This window comes from Uloborus diversus, chromosome 2, assembly GCF_026930045.1.
Source record: "Uloborus diversus isolate 005 chromosome 2, Udiv.v.3.1, whole genome shotgun sequence".
Taxonomy (NCBI): Eukaryota; Metazoa; Arthropoda; class Arachnida; order Araneae; family Uloboridae; genus Uloborus; species Uloborus diversus.
This window is the reverse complement of record NC_072732.1, coordinates 100,163,889-100,181,709: the sequence shown is the minus strand read 5'-3', so window position 1 is coordinate 100,181,709 and position 17,821 is coordinate 100,163,889.

Genomic DNA, 17,821 nt, shown 5'->3' with positions numbered 1-17,821 from the left:
GTGTGTAATTAGTTGTATATTAAAACAAGTAAAATTTGAAAACAAAAGTATTTTTCTTTCTCCTTCCTTTGTTCTTTTTTAATAATCTAGATCGCATATAAAATGAAAGACATTGAAAAGTTTGACAAACTTTGAACTAATATTGCATTTTAATAGAAAATTAAAATTGCTTAAAACTTCATGTTTTGCTTTGTGTGCTTAATATAGAATGTTTTATTGGGCAAGACTGTAAGAAGTTAACACATTAACAGTTTCATATTTAATAGTTTTGAAATATTATGTTAACAACACATACAAGTAAGATTAACTTATGTCTTAAAACTAAATTTGCATAGAATTATTTAAATCCATCTACTGCTATTTGTGAGCTAAGATTCTTCATTATTTAAAAGCACAGCATTAAAGCTTACATAGAACAGTAAGATGAGCTTTTCCAATAATTTCGGGTTGACCAGCTGCAGGTCCAACCTGTAAATAAAAAAAATAAAAGTATGAGCAAATTAAAGAGGCAATTCTGTATCATATCAATGGTATGATACCATCAAAAACTTTTTTTATATTAAATACAGTCAAACCCTGCTGCAACAAACCCTCACAAACTGGATTTTGGATATTAAGTTGTTTTTTAAATAGCTTATCAGTAGTTTTGTTTTACGTATTTTCAACAAGTTCCTTTTTCTTTCGGTGGAAGCGGAATTTTTATTTTGTTCTAATTATAATGAGCTCTTTACTTAAACTCTATTTTTACAGGAGGGGGAGCTGGATTTTCATTTCTTTTCAACCGTAACAAATGTTTTAATCTCATTATTCCTAAAAGGCAACATAAATATCTGAACCAAATAAGAGTGCATAGCGATCTTGAGGTGCTGTAAATTATAACTGATCCAGCTTGGGTGAGCGGCCACAAGCAGAAAGCAAAGCCCCAAAGATTTTTTTTTCCCTAAACCTACTTGGTTTGTAGGAATAACAAAATCAATGTCTTTCCACATGTATTTGCACATTATCCCAATTTTACAGGACTCTCAAGGCTTTGAAAAAAATAATCAAGTACCAGAATTTTCAAGGTTTTACGTATACTGAGAAAAGAATGAATTCTAAGGTCAATTCTGTCTTTTGTCTAAAGAAATAAATCTACAAATTTGCAAGCAGAGAATAACTTATTCCTCAAGCAGTATAAGTGTTACTGTGTATAAAATTTTTAAATGCATGTTGTGCTGATATGTCCCCTATGCAGTGATGATACTAGAGAAGGATCATGGGGTTCACCCCTCCCCCTCCCTTATACCATTGACCATAGTATTTGTCCAAATTATGTTCAAACACTGTATGAATAAAATGTAAAATATATTTTAGTTGTCTTTTATATTCATTTATTATTTTTGAAAGTAAATTTTTGAAATTTCTTCGTACATTGCTTATGAAATTAATTTGCAACATTTATGCTTATTAGGAGCCTTATTCCTGACCTAGTTTGTGCTTTTTACTGAAGTAAAGCATTTCAAAAAAAAAAAAAAAAAAAAAATGGGGCCAAAACCTTAGGTTTGTTCAGGGGAGGAGGGCACATTTTCAGCCCCCCCCCCCATGAACAAACCTTCTAAAATGGTAGTTTGTATCCGCCCCTGTTCCTATGTTCATAATGATCTGGATTCCCCATTAACTAAGTTATCCCCAGTCAATACTGCCAATAATTAAGAGTTTACTGCATTAAAAGGATTCCTGGATTTCCCAAAGTTTGAGTTTTAGATTTAATGGATTTTGTGATTTTCTAACTTCTATTAAGCCATTGGTATAAAAAAATAAATAAAAATAAAAGAAAAACAACACATTTTTCCACGTCCAAAGTTTTAAAACAAATTAACTGCTTGTACCTGGCATTCATAATCAGCATCATCTTCAATTTTTGCATTATCTATCTTCAAGTCATATTCACCCAGGGTAGAGTTACCAACCAATGTATAACGATCAAAGCCCGGAATAGTCCAGTCAAAGCCTGATTTACCAAATGAATTTATTAAATATATACAATACAATGAAATCAAAATAAACAAATCATGCAAAAATAAAGAGATTGAATACATGAGAGAAGCCCTAAGTCATTTTTTTCAAAATAGTTTTAAATAAGATGAATAATTGGGTTAAAAAGTTAGGTACCTAAAAGTTGATTAAGATGGATTGGAGCATCCTAAGCTGCAACTTGGTATTTCTAGTGGCTGAAGTTAAAAATATTTTGGAGGTTATAATAGTAAAGTTATATTTTGCGATCATAAAGTTGTAAAAATATTTGATATTTTTTAAAATATGGAATCTATCTGTTAAAAAGGTACAAAAGGCAGAACACATATTAAAAATAAAAAATAAAAAAAACAGGTCAACACCAGATCAATTTCTGTCAGTTCATTTAAATGTGAAACAAAAAAACTAGTTTATGCAGGTAAAGATTGATTGCTAAACATTGCTAAACATAATTATTCTCTAAGATGAGAAGTTTTATTCTGCAACAACACTGGTTAGCCAGTTGTTATGTTCAATTCGAGGGATAGAAAAATATGATTAGGAACCTTCTAAAGCAACTGATCATTTTCATTTGGTATAAAGATTGATTTTTGCAAATGTAGAGTTAAATAGTTGGAAATTGATTACTACAAACCCAGGAGTGCCCCCTTCCCCAGAGACCACAGAGATCCCTCCTCCCCGCAAAGAAAAAGAAAAATACCCCTTACCCTCCCCCTAAAAATTTCAATGCCTCAGCCTGCGCCACGAACCCCTGGTGGAGATCCCCCCCAAAAAAAAAAGATCAAAACTTCACACCCATAAAATAAGAATGTATTAATGACACCAATTGTAGGCTTGAAATTTTGGTACAGATGTGATATACCCCCCCATTTGGCGACATTCGATTTTTTTGTACAAAATTAAAATATTTTTCTCGCCAATGAGGCGATAATTTTTTATGCATGGCATCCCTGGCCAAACTAACCTGTGTTTAGCAACCCGAAGGCAATCTTACAGATCTGTTCAAACTTGTTTACTTGGGTTGTTTGGGTTTCACGCAGGAGAGATACGTGGTGTTGTTTCGTGCAATATACCTTACAGGAATGCTTATTTTGTGTTAGTTTAAATTCAGTAGTTGTGTTTTGAAGTAAAAACATTAGAAAATGCCAGTTTCTTCAAACTTGAAGGTTAATTAAAAGTTAACTCCAACGTGGTGTGTATCTGTAACGTGCCATTGTCATATGATGTATTGTTTTAGACTGAGTGTGAATATTTATACCATATAAAAAGGTAAGTTCTTTATTTTAGAATTCAAAAAAAAACCTCTCACTTCCAAAATTCTTTGTTTTTACAAATCCTTGAGGGGTTCTTGTAGTTTTTAACTTTATTTTTACTGTATGTAAATTAATTTTACAGAAATAGTACGGTTATTTTGTTCTAAAAGTTAATTCTTATCGATGCCACGAATTATTTAGACATTCTATTAACGTGCCTCCTTTAGGTACTGAATTTTATGTTAACAATTGAAAGTTCTTTCGGTTGTACTCTTAAAAATGCTGAATTTTATTAATAAATCTGCACAATAATGGTGCATATTTCACACTTAAAACTGTGTCATTATTGTACACTGAACGGAAGGAGCCACCCTTGGGTGTCTCCATGAAAATATACATAACTGTGACCATACTCCGACTGTAATGTATATTAACAGTCGGAGGGATAACTGGCTGGCCAGAGGTCTCATAGTACTTTCGTAATGAGACCGAGGCAGGGCCGGCGAGCCGAGGTCTCATTACGAAAGTACTATGAGACCGAGGGCTCGTATCCCGGAGAAATGATGAAAAAACAATTAATGCATTAATTTCGACTTGTAATTAATACAATAATTTATTTCATTGTATTTTAATATGTTTACAAAAAACCCCGGCCCTGTACATTTTTGAAGCATATATTCGTGATGTTTTTTGTTGTGCTTTTATGTTGTTTTTATATATATTGTGTTCTGAAGTGCTTTGATCATGTTTTTTATCTGATTTTTTCCTGTTGGCGCTAAAAAAGCATCGCTAAGAACGATGTATGACATATGTCGTCATACATCGTTTTCTTGGCGACGCTTTCTTGGCGCCAACAGGAAAAAGTCGCCAAGGGTGGGGTATATCACATCAGTTCCGAAATTTTCTTCCTTTTTTGTGTTTCCTCATTATCTAGAAAAAATAAAAATATATTTAAATTTTACATATCGTCGCCTCAGAGCAACAGTAAGATACCTTAGCGTTATTTCTGGGACTAGATAGGTTACTGTTGCTCTGAGGCGACGATATGTTCTGGCTCCCCGGATCCATCTCAGCACCTGGATCAAGAAAGGTTGGACGCCATTGAGCTAAGAGAAAACCCTATCATAAAGCATTAAGAACTTTGCAAAGAAAAGTAATTTAGGGCCTGAATTTTCATAGAATCAACATGCCACTTACCAAGAAGTGTGCCATTTTTGCACCACTGAACATTTCCAACTTGATTAGATATATGGCAATGTAAGATGACTGACTTTCCTTTCACGATAGAAGTGTTATATGGTGCCAAAGCAAATGACTGAATGTCACCTTTCACCACTGCAACTAAGAACAATTTTTTTAATTTAAATCAAGACAGTTTTTATGTTACCATCTTTTCCTGTATATAATCCACAGATTATCTTTTAAAAAATTGTAAAATTCATTAGGTGCAGTTTATATGCTGCTGCGGATTATTTGTGCTTTGTTTTTTTTTCAACACCAACATATTGAACTCAGTATTTACAGCAGGATTTACCATTAGAAATCGTTACCCTACTTGTATGTTGATTATTTTACATAGCTTGAATGTTCTTCTTAGCGATCGTAAACCCTGCCTGTATGTTATTTAGTTTACATAGCTTGAATGTTCTTCTTAAACGATTCAAGCTATGTAAAATAAACACCATACAGTAAAGGAAATAGCCTTAATTGGCACAAGATTAGATTGTTTGCTTCTTTCTTGGCTCTTTGTCTTCAAGTAATTAGCATACTATAATGACATTAGCACTTTGAGAAGAAATATTTTTTTTAGATCATTTTCTTTTTTAATATTGAATGTACCTCAAAAGTTATTACGTCTTCTCGTTTTCATTTTAGTTGCTAAAATTGTACTTTACATCAAAATTTCATTTTTTGCATCGTATTATTCGCCGCCTCAGATTCTACGAAGATTTTTTTTTTTGTCAGGTCGATTTTAGGATCTGCGGATTATACACCATCACGGATAATATAGAGGAAAATATGGTAGATTTTTTTTTTAATGAAAATAAAACTTTCTCATGTACCTAACTACTAATTTTACCATTTATGACCAAGGCTGTATTACAGAACCTGAACCTTCCAAAGTTATACAGAACAGTGCATCAAAGAATTATATTGGCCTCTATATGTATAGCATAATTTTCTATAAATTTCATAAGGTATTGGAATGCTTGTATGTTGGGAAAATTTATAGTATTTAAGCTTTAAATATTAAATTGTTTTATGCGCCACAGTTGAATTTCTGGAAATTTCACCTTTTTTTCTATACCCGAACATATTACTGTGTGTTAAGACAATGAATTTTTATTACAGAGGAAATAACTCATACCATAACCAAACTGCAGCAACCATTCATGTTTTTCCAGGTAACTTTAGATTCTTTCAAAGTTTGCTAATTTGAAAAATATATTTCTTGCAGTTCCCACTTAATGTGCCCTCTTACTGGAGGAACAGTGAGACAAAATAGCGTTTCATTTTTATTTAACACGCTTTTATTAGCTTTACCTGTATGTACGTATGTATGTATCTTGTAACGAAATCTTGCAGCTCAAATTTCGCTTACTTTCTGCGATCAGATTCTTTTGAAATTTGGCACGCGACTTCAGACCCGATGACAATGCAATATTCTATAATCAAATTAATTAATTAACTCTTTTAATTGTTAGTTTCCTCCAATTTTAATCAATATTTTGGCATAAATCCAACAATGTGAAAAAGGAAAATTTTTAAAAAATACATTAAAAAATGCTTGCAAAAATTATTTAAAAATATCTATAAAAACCTTTAATTTTTCTGCATCAAACAAAATTTATTCCAATGTTCCAAGGTAATTAGAACTTGAAATATAATTGTTTTTAACTAATTTCATGACAAAATTTAGGTGAGCCTTATATTGGAAATTCATTGCTGGCGGTGTATTTCACATATTTCTGCCTTAGCCATTGCTATAGGGCGGTAACTTACTGATTATTATTTTATTATTCGTTTCTGTGAATTCATAGTTTTTTCTAGATCAATTTAATGATCAAGAGAATTGTACCACTGGTGATTTCTGTGTTTTTTAATTGTAAGAAATGTAATCGAATTTTCGTGACTCATTGCACCCACTTTCCCCCTACATTGAATAAATACATATATCTTTCAGCAATCGGTAAAATGAAAAATATTTCATTTTACAAATTCTTGAACTACATCCTTAAAACAATTTCGATCACACACTGAATGTTTGATAAATTTAGTTCCAAAACAGCTAGTTACCAGAGCTAGGGCAAATCTTGAATAACTGTAATACTAATCAGGGCTTAGTTTGCATGGGAGCTCAACTGCTGCACGTGAATTTTTACATATTAGACCATTGGGGGAAATTCAGACTGTTTTTGTATCAAAACAAGTTTTAAAGACTGTAGAGCTCTCGAACTTTCCCTCACAAGAAACTAAACACTGGGGACAATCATAACAAAAGTAATCTGAAAACTAATATTGTCAAGTTAGGACAAAATTTACAGGATAAGTATTATGCAGTAAGAAATGAATCATGAAAATGCTATGATAAAGAAATCCAAGTGTTTAAGGAAGTTGTAACAAAGAAGAACACAAATTCTTTACAATTATCATCACAGAAAACAAAAATACTTTTGAAAATACACACGTGAGAAAGAGCAGACGATTCGCAAACCCAAAATTCTTAGCACGCTGCCACACAAGAAACTTAATATCTGACAATATAGAACTAAAGTTTAAGGTAAGTTGGAGGATGTATTATAATTTAAGCTTTTAGTAAATTCGCAACTCCAGTGATCGAATACGCTACCTTGCGGTGTTTTATAAAATTAAAGAAAAAGGTAAAACATTGCGTTTCACGTGTGCCTGTTGGTAAACATAGCCAGTTTGTTTAACCGCCTAATTCACCGTTAACCTAACCATACGCCTTTAACCACGAGGTTCGTTAACTCGGGGTTGAGATTTTAACCACGAGGTGAAATATTCGGTATTCACCGGTCACGCACCGGCGAAAAAGGCCCCGGAGTTTTCCAACTTCGTGGTTTCTCAACTTTGCCAGCACACTACGCATCCTATTGGTCAATAATGATCACATGATTTTCTACGTTTTTTGTTTACATTTTTAACGACCTTTCGCTGTTGCTGTTTCATTCCGTGCTGCGTTGCAAAGCAAAGCGAGACGAAGATAGCATTTGCTCTCTTTGATTTGAAAAAAATAATTGAACACAGTTCATTACCAAACAAAACAAATAATATGATTTAAAGTTTTTCTAAAAAGTCAGAGGCGTAAGTACAAACACGGAGTTAAATTTGAGTAGCAATTGTGTAAATTCAAGTGTAAACAAATGTATTACTTTTGCTATTATTTCTTCGAATCTACGCATACACAATTACGGATGCAATTTAAACTTATTATAAAGCTTCGGAGATAGATAATTTTAATCTGCTTATCTCTTTTCTTAAAGAAACTAAATTTTTAGTGACAAATCATTTTATTCCAATAAAAGAACTGTTATATCTGATTAAAAATATTATTTTAAACCTCTTTCATACCAGGATATCTCTAGCAATAATAATTTCAGATAAAACAAGTTCAATATAGATACATTATTATTTTTTTTTTATTAATCAATTTAATAAGAAACAATAAAGGACATTTTCAATGGTTTTCTTTTTATGGCTTATAAATGTGCAACAAAAGACTTTTTTACTGCCTCATCAACATGAAGAAATGCATTTTTTTCCATAAAATTCAGTTTTACTTACATTTTCTATGAATATTCTAAACTAATAATTGAAGTGTGCCCCGCTAGACATAATATCACACGCTAGACACGTTTCGGCATGGTATGTACTAGACTAGTCCGTATAGTTTAGTCAATATATCTTAACCATAAGCCAATAGTGGCGGAAATCAGCTTCTCCATCCGTGCCGTCTCACTTGGCTGTTTTTTGATACAGCCCATAAATTTCCTCTCTTATTCAAGTTCTGTGAATTCCAATACAGTAAGTTTGTTTTTTGAGCACAAATTGTTAATATGCTTCAAAATGGCACTGTGCGCTGCCTTTTGGAAAAAGCAACTTCCTTTACACCATAGTTTAGACGATTGAAAGCATTTTTCAGGGCAGTATAACTTTGTAGCTGGTATTGTTCGTTATTCCTTCTACGAGAAGAGGAGATGTAATCTGTTAAACCCAGAAACATCTTTTTAGGAGAGGTGCCCACTTAGGAGGGGTTATGACGCAGACTGCGCCATTGAAATTTTTAGGGGCATTTCTCTTTTTAGTGGGGGGGCTATTGTTTTTGGGAGGGGGGATCTTTGATTTTTACGCGGGGTGAGCACCCTGATTTTGGGCGGATACTTGGGCGCTTATTTGGTATAGTGCTGAAGAGATTTTCCTTTGCTCCTTCTCACGTACTTGGATTTAAATCCCTGAATCACAAAATCTGTTTTGTCAGAAAAAAAACTTCTTAGTCTATGTTTTGTATTTCAATACTCATTTTAACCTTTTTTTCTTTATAAGAGACGTGAGAAGCTGTTTCTTGTACGGTTAACATCCTCTCCGCCAGTGTTCTAACAGCCTGTATCGAACTGTTGAACGTGCAATATTGACACCAGCTCCCGCCGTGGCCCTGGAAAGTTGTTCAAGGATTTATAACACTCATTCAATATAAAATTTTGTCTTCACGAGTCGAAGTTTATCCCTTTTGGTTGCATTTTCTAGTGCAATCGACTCGAGCATTTCCTGTTGTCTGAAACTACTTTCATATCCTCTCGACACTTTTTGTACTCACTCCACAGATTTTACCTATTTCTTCTAACGTCATTTCAGTGTTTTCTAAGCGCAATCTATTTGTCACTAACTTTCTAAGCTGATATCCATGAGGTTAAAAATTACCCCCACAACAAGCGAGATACCAACATCGCGGAATACCTACCTCTCGGGCGGAAGAATTTCAAGATCTGCTACTTACCAGGTGAATAGGAACACCTACTACTTTGATAATAACTGCAATTTGCACTCGGCTGATTTGGAGTACTTCTTCAAATAAACTTACACATGATAAAAAGAAAAAAATGATGTTTCTCAATTTAATGCCACAATACTGTAATTGCGTGTCTCACAATTTTTACAATGACTTTACTTTCAAACATAATCAAAATAAAATAGAAAATAAAAAGATTTTTTAAGTTTTGGACAGGGCTGTGGAGTTGGAGGTTAAAAATTCCAAGAGTTGAAGTTGCGTTCTCCCTCAAAAGCCTGCAACTCTGGCAGTGCTAGTGGAGTCGAATTGATTTCGGAGAAAAGAAGTCAGAGTCTAATGCTCTTCTATCATTTTCCCTCCAATTCCACAGCTGTGGTTTTTGTCGCACTTGAATTAAGTTTTATACTAATTCACTACATTAATTTTTATAAAAGGAAACCATTATTTCTGTTTTCTTTTTTATACGGCATTGCACTGAATGTAAAACAAGAATGAAGCATGCTTTCAAGTGCAAATGAATTTAAAAAAAAATATTTTACTTACTTTCCCTATTAAAAGTACAAAAAATTTTTTATGCTATACTGAAAGTTTACTTTCATGACAATATTTATAAATTAGAAAAAACTTTTATTTAATTCACTATTTCAATGAATATATAAAGCATAAAGAGCAATAGTGTACAGTTTTAAAAATAATTTATTCTGAAATGTTGAAATCTGTTACACAATATCTTTCACATTTGAACACATTGAAACATCAATTAACAAGTAAAGATATATCTAATGTTTTGACAAACGATTGTCATCAATGACTTTTTATTCAGTTCATTGATAATTGAATTTTGTTTGATTTATTTTAATCACTTTAGTCAAACCATGATTTAATTTAATTAAGCTGTTTTAAATTAATTCAAATGCTAAGCAACATAAGTTACATTAAAATAATGAAGAACCCATTAAACTTGGACACCTTATTGTTGAGTTAATGATATCAGAGCATAATTTATAGTTAGTAATTATAATTTTAACTGACAATCAGTTTTTTTTTTGTGTTTCATGTATAAAATAACTAATAATATAAAATAAGTTAGAGGCAAGTAAAATTTATTTCAGCTAATTGAGTACATAATCAGGATTTAATCTTTTAAAAACAAATACAAAGTAATACAATTGAAAACCAATTAACATAAATTACAACTTCCTTTGACAGAGACACCAGTTATATGATTCCTGAGATAGATTGCAGCAAGTTGTAAGTTTCAGTATCCAGAGTCAATTCGGAATCAACTGAAAAACAAATGAAGTCAAAATGCTGATAAAAATAATTTTTTGAATTAAAAAAAAAAAAACGAATCAGTTGTACCACAACTCTAACACACACTGGCAACAATAGCAGCATATTTAAAATTCTACACTATACCCAAAACATTAATAGGTTGTGTTAACATTATTTGCTGCTTCTTGAATATATTTGAAATTAGAAAATCTTCCAAGAAACTTTGAAATTTTAAAGAACTGCCACTATCTGTAATATAGTTTTTTGCCCTCATGTACAAGAACATTAAAGTCGTTGCCACTTTTCACAAAATACAATTCTGTTTAACGAAGGGGCTTTAGGCAGTGCCATACGGAGTAGCACTTAGGCCAAACAAGGAGTACTTTCAACCATTGCTATTCCGCTAAGTAGTATTTATCAATAGAGCTAAACAAAAATTCACTGATATACACGAGAAGGATTTTGAACTTATTGAAATATCAGTTTGGGATTTCAAGCATATACTTGTAATAATTTGTAACATAACAGATAAAAAGGTCAAAACCAACACCCGACAAAAGTGGATGTCTTTATTTTTTTCAATCCATAAGCTCATTTCCCTTGCATTGAAAAAGGCGTTTCTTGTAACACCGAAACCCGTGACTGCAGCAATCTGCAGTTTGCTTTTTGATGATGCTATTTCCTATTTTACTTCTTATGCACGAAGGTATTTATTTAATGTATAGTAATTTATGTAATTAAATTCAATTTAAAATTAAATGAGGGAGCGCAAAGTCATTTTAAGACCAAATTTTACACCAGTCAAAGTAGTTTACAGTGTTATGCTTGAATACTTACTGGTGAAAATAGAAGAGACTCCTGGCATGATTTTGCGAACAGGGCTGTCTGAAGAGGGGACAAGGGATGCAATTGCCCCAGGTAACAAGATAAGAGAGAGCCCCATTAATTGAACCTTTTGCCACATAGTACTTGAAGGGTTTTTTTCCCCCTCCAATATAATTCCTTTTTAAAAATAGTTTCTGAAATGCTATGATATAGATTTATTCAGGCCTGGATCTACAAATTTTGGACCCCTGGCAACAAAACCTCTAGGGCCCCTCCACAGAAGCGAGCAGTGTGCATTTGCAACGTTAATAAGTCTGAGTGAGCTACTTTTTTTTTCAATTTTGTGGGTTCGTCAGACCCCTTAAGGACATACCCTCCCCCCCCCCTGTCGAGTCTGCAGGCACGCAGATCCGGGCCTTATTTAATATTTGTCTTTTATGTCACATATGATCTGATGAATTCAGAAACATGTTCAAGCAAGCAATAATTAATTTAAAAAAATGTTCAGAACTTTACTATTTTTTGCGTGAGGGGGGAGGGCAAAAGATGATTGCTATCTCTTCGGATGGCGTTGATGTGGCAGGGGCCATACAGAGATTATAGCATAGCATACGCTGACATTCATACAATGTAGAAATTAAGGGCTTTTTCAAAATTACTTTACATTCAACTAGTGTGGAACCAAGCTGCACTCAGGACGAGTACTTGGTCAAATACAGAGTATCTTTAAAAAAATAATAATAACCATTGACATAAATGTGAAGCATGTTACACTTATTGGAACATTAAAATCAATTTTGCACACATAGTGATATTTTTGAATTTGAAATTTAACTAAGCACCCCTCACAGATTTTAAGAAAAAAATTACAATTATCTTTTTTACTACTAATAAAGCTCAAAGTCTCTCTGTCAGGATATCTGGATCTCTGTGACACACATAGCAGCTAGACCATTTAGCCGATTTTCATGAAATTTGACAAAGTTAGTTTGTAGCATGGGGGTATGCACCTCGAAGCGATTTTTCAAAAATTTGATTTTGTTCTTTTTCTATATCAATTTTAAGAACATTTTCCGGAGCAAAATTATCATAAGATGGATGAATAAATTACAAAATTGTCATGACGTGGAATGGGAGAGTGAATGAACATAGCCAACTGGCGAGAAATTCATCATCCATTATTTGTAAATATACAGGGAACCAAATGACCTTTTAATTTTCTACTACGGACAAAGCCGTGCGGGTACCACTAGTTTAAAATATAGACAAAAAACTGAATTAAATGAGATGAAATTTCAACTAATTTAGGAATTTATTATAGCTTTAAAATATTAGAAATTTGCACATATAAAATATTTGTGACGTAATAATAATAAAAAAACTTTTGAGTGCCATATTTTTTAACTTTCCCACGTTTAAAAAGAATGGTGGAAGTGACATATGCATATTAAAATTTTACTTTGCTTTACATGTTCAGTTTTTATTAATTTTCATATACAATACAGTCATATTTTAAGAGTCAAACAGTAGTAAATGATTGCAAACTGAAAATTAAAAAAAAAATCCGTGAAATATTTCAAAATTGCTCGGGATAAGCAGGAAACATAGTTAAAATTTGACCGAGTATACCAGAAATAGACCAAGCAGTACCGAGTACATACAGATTACTTGGTAGATATTATATGTCACACTACTTTCCATTCCAACTCAGTCACCAAATGTGCAATTATTAATATTGAGATTTATATGTCATACCACAACTCTGGAATTACTATTTTTCTGTTCACTGACACATCATTACTCGTAAAGCTGAAATATTTTGAATAAACTACGGAATAGGAATGGAAAGTGATGAAGTTGCATCTTTTAAAGCGCAAAAAACGACCGATCAAATCCAAAATGGAAATTTATGAACGATTACTATTGACATATACAGTACAGAACAGCAATAACATAACTAAAAACTTTCATTTGCAGGAAATAAAAATATCTTACCTTCAAGCGAAGATCACCTCGAACCGCCATTGCTTCTAATGTTTACTTGTAATGCGCATGCTCAGAAGGCAAACCAAGCCTTTAACCTTGCTCAGACTTGATCGAGACCCACGTGATAACAGGCCAGACAACTCCCCTCCCCCCGCTTCGTTACGCCACCAGTAGTCGATCTTTGAACTTGGCGCGAAACTTTGAAAGCAGTGCAGTCTACCAGTTAAACAATAGTGCTTCTTGGTCTGGTTGAAATAGATGAAATAGGAAATATTAACTTCGGCTGCACATTTTTGAATACAATACTGTTGGATTTATCTCATCCTTTCCACGTACCGGAATGTAGAGGCAATTAAAAAAATATATATATATAATATAAGTGTCTGCTGAGTGAATTTGAGTCAGCGATTTCCGCTTCCGAACAACCTGCATGTGAAGAAAAAAGCTGGGCGTCTCATGGAATAAATTTTAAAGTTCGGAGGTAAGTACTTTTCTCAGATAAACCAATTTACATTTTATGCAGTTAAGATTACTTAAGTTTTCCTCCATTACACGAACAATTGTCAGTTTCCTTTCTGATATCTTTGTCTGTAATTTGTAATTTTAGTATACTGCTTTAATATTTGAAACGGTTAACTTGCAACTTTTTATTTCTTTATTTTTTCAACTTTGTACACGCATTTATTCGAAATGGATTTTCCAAGCTGACAATATACATATGTCAAAATTTTCTGCAGATATACTTGTTGCTATCAGAAGCAACGTAACTTTTTGTTGATATTCAGTTAATATGTAAGCAAGTTTATTGAAACAGGGTTTTAACTGAACTAATCTTATATTTTCCGTTTCGATTAAATTGTTTCATACGCTAGCATGTGTTATTTTGATCAAAAAACATTCCTTGATGGGCTTCCGTAGTTCTGAGATAGAAGATTAGATTTGAACGCCGGAGGTCGTGGGTCCGATACTCAAACATTTCCCCCCAATTACGCCCCTGCAATGTTATTCAAACAAGCTGCTTCTGTGCGTAAATTAAAAAAATATATACGGTTTTTTTTCCCTGTTGTCATTAAGTTTTATGATATTTATGCACACATTGTGGTTAAGTTAACGGTATTCATAATTTCTGGGCTTGCGAAAGATTAGTTTTGAGCAGCGGATACACAACGTGTTTTTGCCAAATGCTCTGTGCTTGTTTGTTTATGCTTAAAAAGGGCAAAATATCTTGAACTACATATTTTTTGAACTCCTTGGGTTTTCTGTTAATAAGCTTTCAGGAACTCTGAAACTGTAACATAAATTGAATTAAGGGGCTGTCTATAAAGTATTATGCAAACTTTTGAACAAATTCCCCCCCCTCCTCCTTGTTACATGTAACGCTGTTCAACATGAGCATATTGTTATAAACAACGCGTGATGTCACACTTCTTGTTATCCCCTCCCTTCCCCTGTCACAAAACTGTCACATTGATTTCCTAAAAGAGCATACTCAGCAAAATGTTGATCTAAATTTAACATATATGAGGTTTTAAGTATTAAAGAAAGTTGCTAAAATGGTCATTCTATGAAAAGTTTTTTGAAAAAGGTTACTTTGTCATCAATTAATGCTTTTAAAAATAATTTTTCAAAAGCCTAAAATGATGAACTATTAAAGCCCCCCCCCCCCCACACACAAGAATCATTAGCAGCAGAAAAAGCTGAAAATGGAAAAGTAGCCGAATTCCAAAAAAAAAGGCTGTTTAGATATTGAATACATTTTTTGGATGTACAACATACAGTATTCATGATGTTGTATTATACATTCTTTAATTAACGTTTTTCAAGTTGAATTCCTGTGTAATTTTTCGAGAGTGCCCACCAAAGGGGGGGGGGGTCGGAATCATAGTCTCATAGTAATGATAACTTTTCAACGGCTATAGTTATAAATAACTGTGCCCTTGAAATTTTAAGGGAGATGGAGATGTTTTGGGGTTTTTTTTTTTTTTTTTTTGAAGTTTTCATAATTGAAGGGGGTAGGGCACCGTCTACTTTGGGGGATGGCACCCAAGCATTCACGTCTTTTGAAAAGCATAAATTTGCTCAGCTAAGTTAACATTAATAATATGGTATTATGTACTTTAATTTGATGTTATGTCTTTGGAACATATTGCAGTCATGTTTCCCGTTTTCTTAAGTAAAAATGTTTATTTATTTTTAAAAATTTCATTTAATTCTTATTCAAATACAATAGTAATATTATTTTTTGTTTTGATGTAATTGTAAAATGAAAGTTCATTTATTTATTTGAATACTTCTTAAGACTTAATGTTTCAATACAATATACGAGTACTTAAAATGCGATTAGTTAAAAAACAATTTTTAATGAAAAATAAAACTGTGTTTATTTATCACTTTGTTTTAACATGATTGTAAAATAAAATCGTGTTTAGTTATTTGAATACTTTGTAATACTTATAAATGTTTTTATGTTAAATACTATGAATTAAGCTCAGTGTATTTTTTAATGTATGATTATCGGTTCCTTTTTATGTTTTCAAATGAAAAAGTAGAACTTGTAATGCTACTAAAATAACAGAAGTCAATAATAAATAAACCAAATAGTTTTATTTAACCAAAATATTAATCGAAGTGCTCACTTCCCAATATCATTGTGGATCGACAAACGATGACGTCATTTGCTAGTTGGATGGCCTTCCTATCTCGAAGGCCTCGGCGGTTAGGTTTTTCAACCACGCAAGGTTTCGGAAACCTGTCAGCGCGTAGTTAAAGTTGACGGTGAATACGAAATCGGCGGTAACTCCGGGTTAAGGACTGGTTTCGGGCTTAACCGCGAGGTTTAGGTGGCCCGAGGTTAATGGTGAATTGACGGTTGACGGTTAGTGTGATCCCCCGGCACTCAGTCTCATCTGCCACCATCAAGGTGCGGATGTCAATGACACAGATAATTTTCAGGTTAGTTGTCCACCAAATTGAGGCATTTGGACTCTTTTCGATGCAAAACTGCAGCAAGGAATTTAATTTTGTCAAGAGCATTCAAAATCAAGCGAATACCCAAGGGATCTTTTACATGGCGCATAATCATAAGACATGAGTGCTGATGATTTTCTGTACTTCGAAAATCCATACTGGCTATAGTGGGTCCGAACCCAGGACCACGGCACAGAACGAAATGGGAAGATTGGGCGCCGAGCATATTTTGCCCAGTATTCCCGGGGCCTAAAACGCTCGGCGCCCAATGCTCCCGGCGGCGAATTTTGAAACGCTCTCAATGCTTACGTTACGGTAGCTACCGGTTAGTTAACCACGTGACAGCTAATGATCACGTGCTCCAATCAACGGCTTAGAACGGTAACCGGTTGATCATAGAACGCTGGGGTTAGTAACCGGTCGATCGTTGAGGTTCGTCGAACGCAAGGAATGCTTGCGTTCGCCGAGCTCAAATGGTAGCTACCGGTTAATCGATCACGTGAACATCTAATGATCACGCAGCGGTTAGCAACCGGTTACTCAGTGGTCGACCGGTTGGGATCGCCGAACAAAACCAATTACAGTACACTGACGAAATGAGAAATAAAAACGAGCGCGTTCTATTAAACAGCATGGGATACATTAAAGCAACCCCGAGTAAAATGTAAACAGAGCCGCCCCTTTAAATTCGAAAATATTTTGTTTTAATTTCACGATTTACTGTTTTTTGTGTTGTGAAATATTTCCGTTTTCGTAGGGTTTCTTCTGAATCTTAATTTACGTCTGTATTGTTGTTATGTCTGCAACCCTTTCCCCCAACTACCAATCACTTCTGAAAAGCTCCAAGTTCAGAGTTAATTACAATACAATATAGCAACCCCTTCTGCAAGTTTTCCGGATTTTTCGCATGCCATGAATGGAAGGGAAAAAAACGGAAACGAACAAGTTCAAAGGGTGCAAGAATGCACTAGCCAAGGGCACTCACTTTGGCTCCCCTCCCCCCTCTAACTTAACTATCACAGGTGCTATGAATTCAAAGTCAATTATACAGTATTTGCTGTAAACTTCTTTGATAGGGAACATTTTAATATAATTAAGGTTTTGGTGCAATCTGCAAATTGTTATCAATTATCAGTACATTCAGGCAAAATTAACAAGGCCAAAAAAAAAAAATTTTTTTTTTGGAGCTCTGAATATATTATTATCATTAGCATACAAATGAACTCACACCTATATTAGACTATAATGATTTAGTACAATTAAGGAGTGACACAAGCTCGGAGCATAAAACAATCGAAATGGAAAAGCTTACAGTTCCTGGGGCCAATGATTACTGATTGCGAGTAGTTGGTGGTAGCCAAACGTGTCATTTTAATTTTTTCTAGGAAATGGGGGGGGGGGGAGTGTGCAAAGGCTGACACTGGTCGCTCAAATTCTCACGAGCCCCACAGAGCATAGTGACTCAACATCTTCC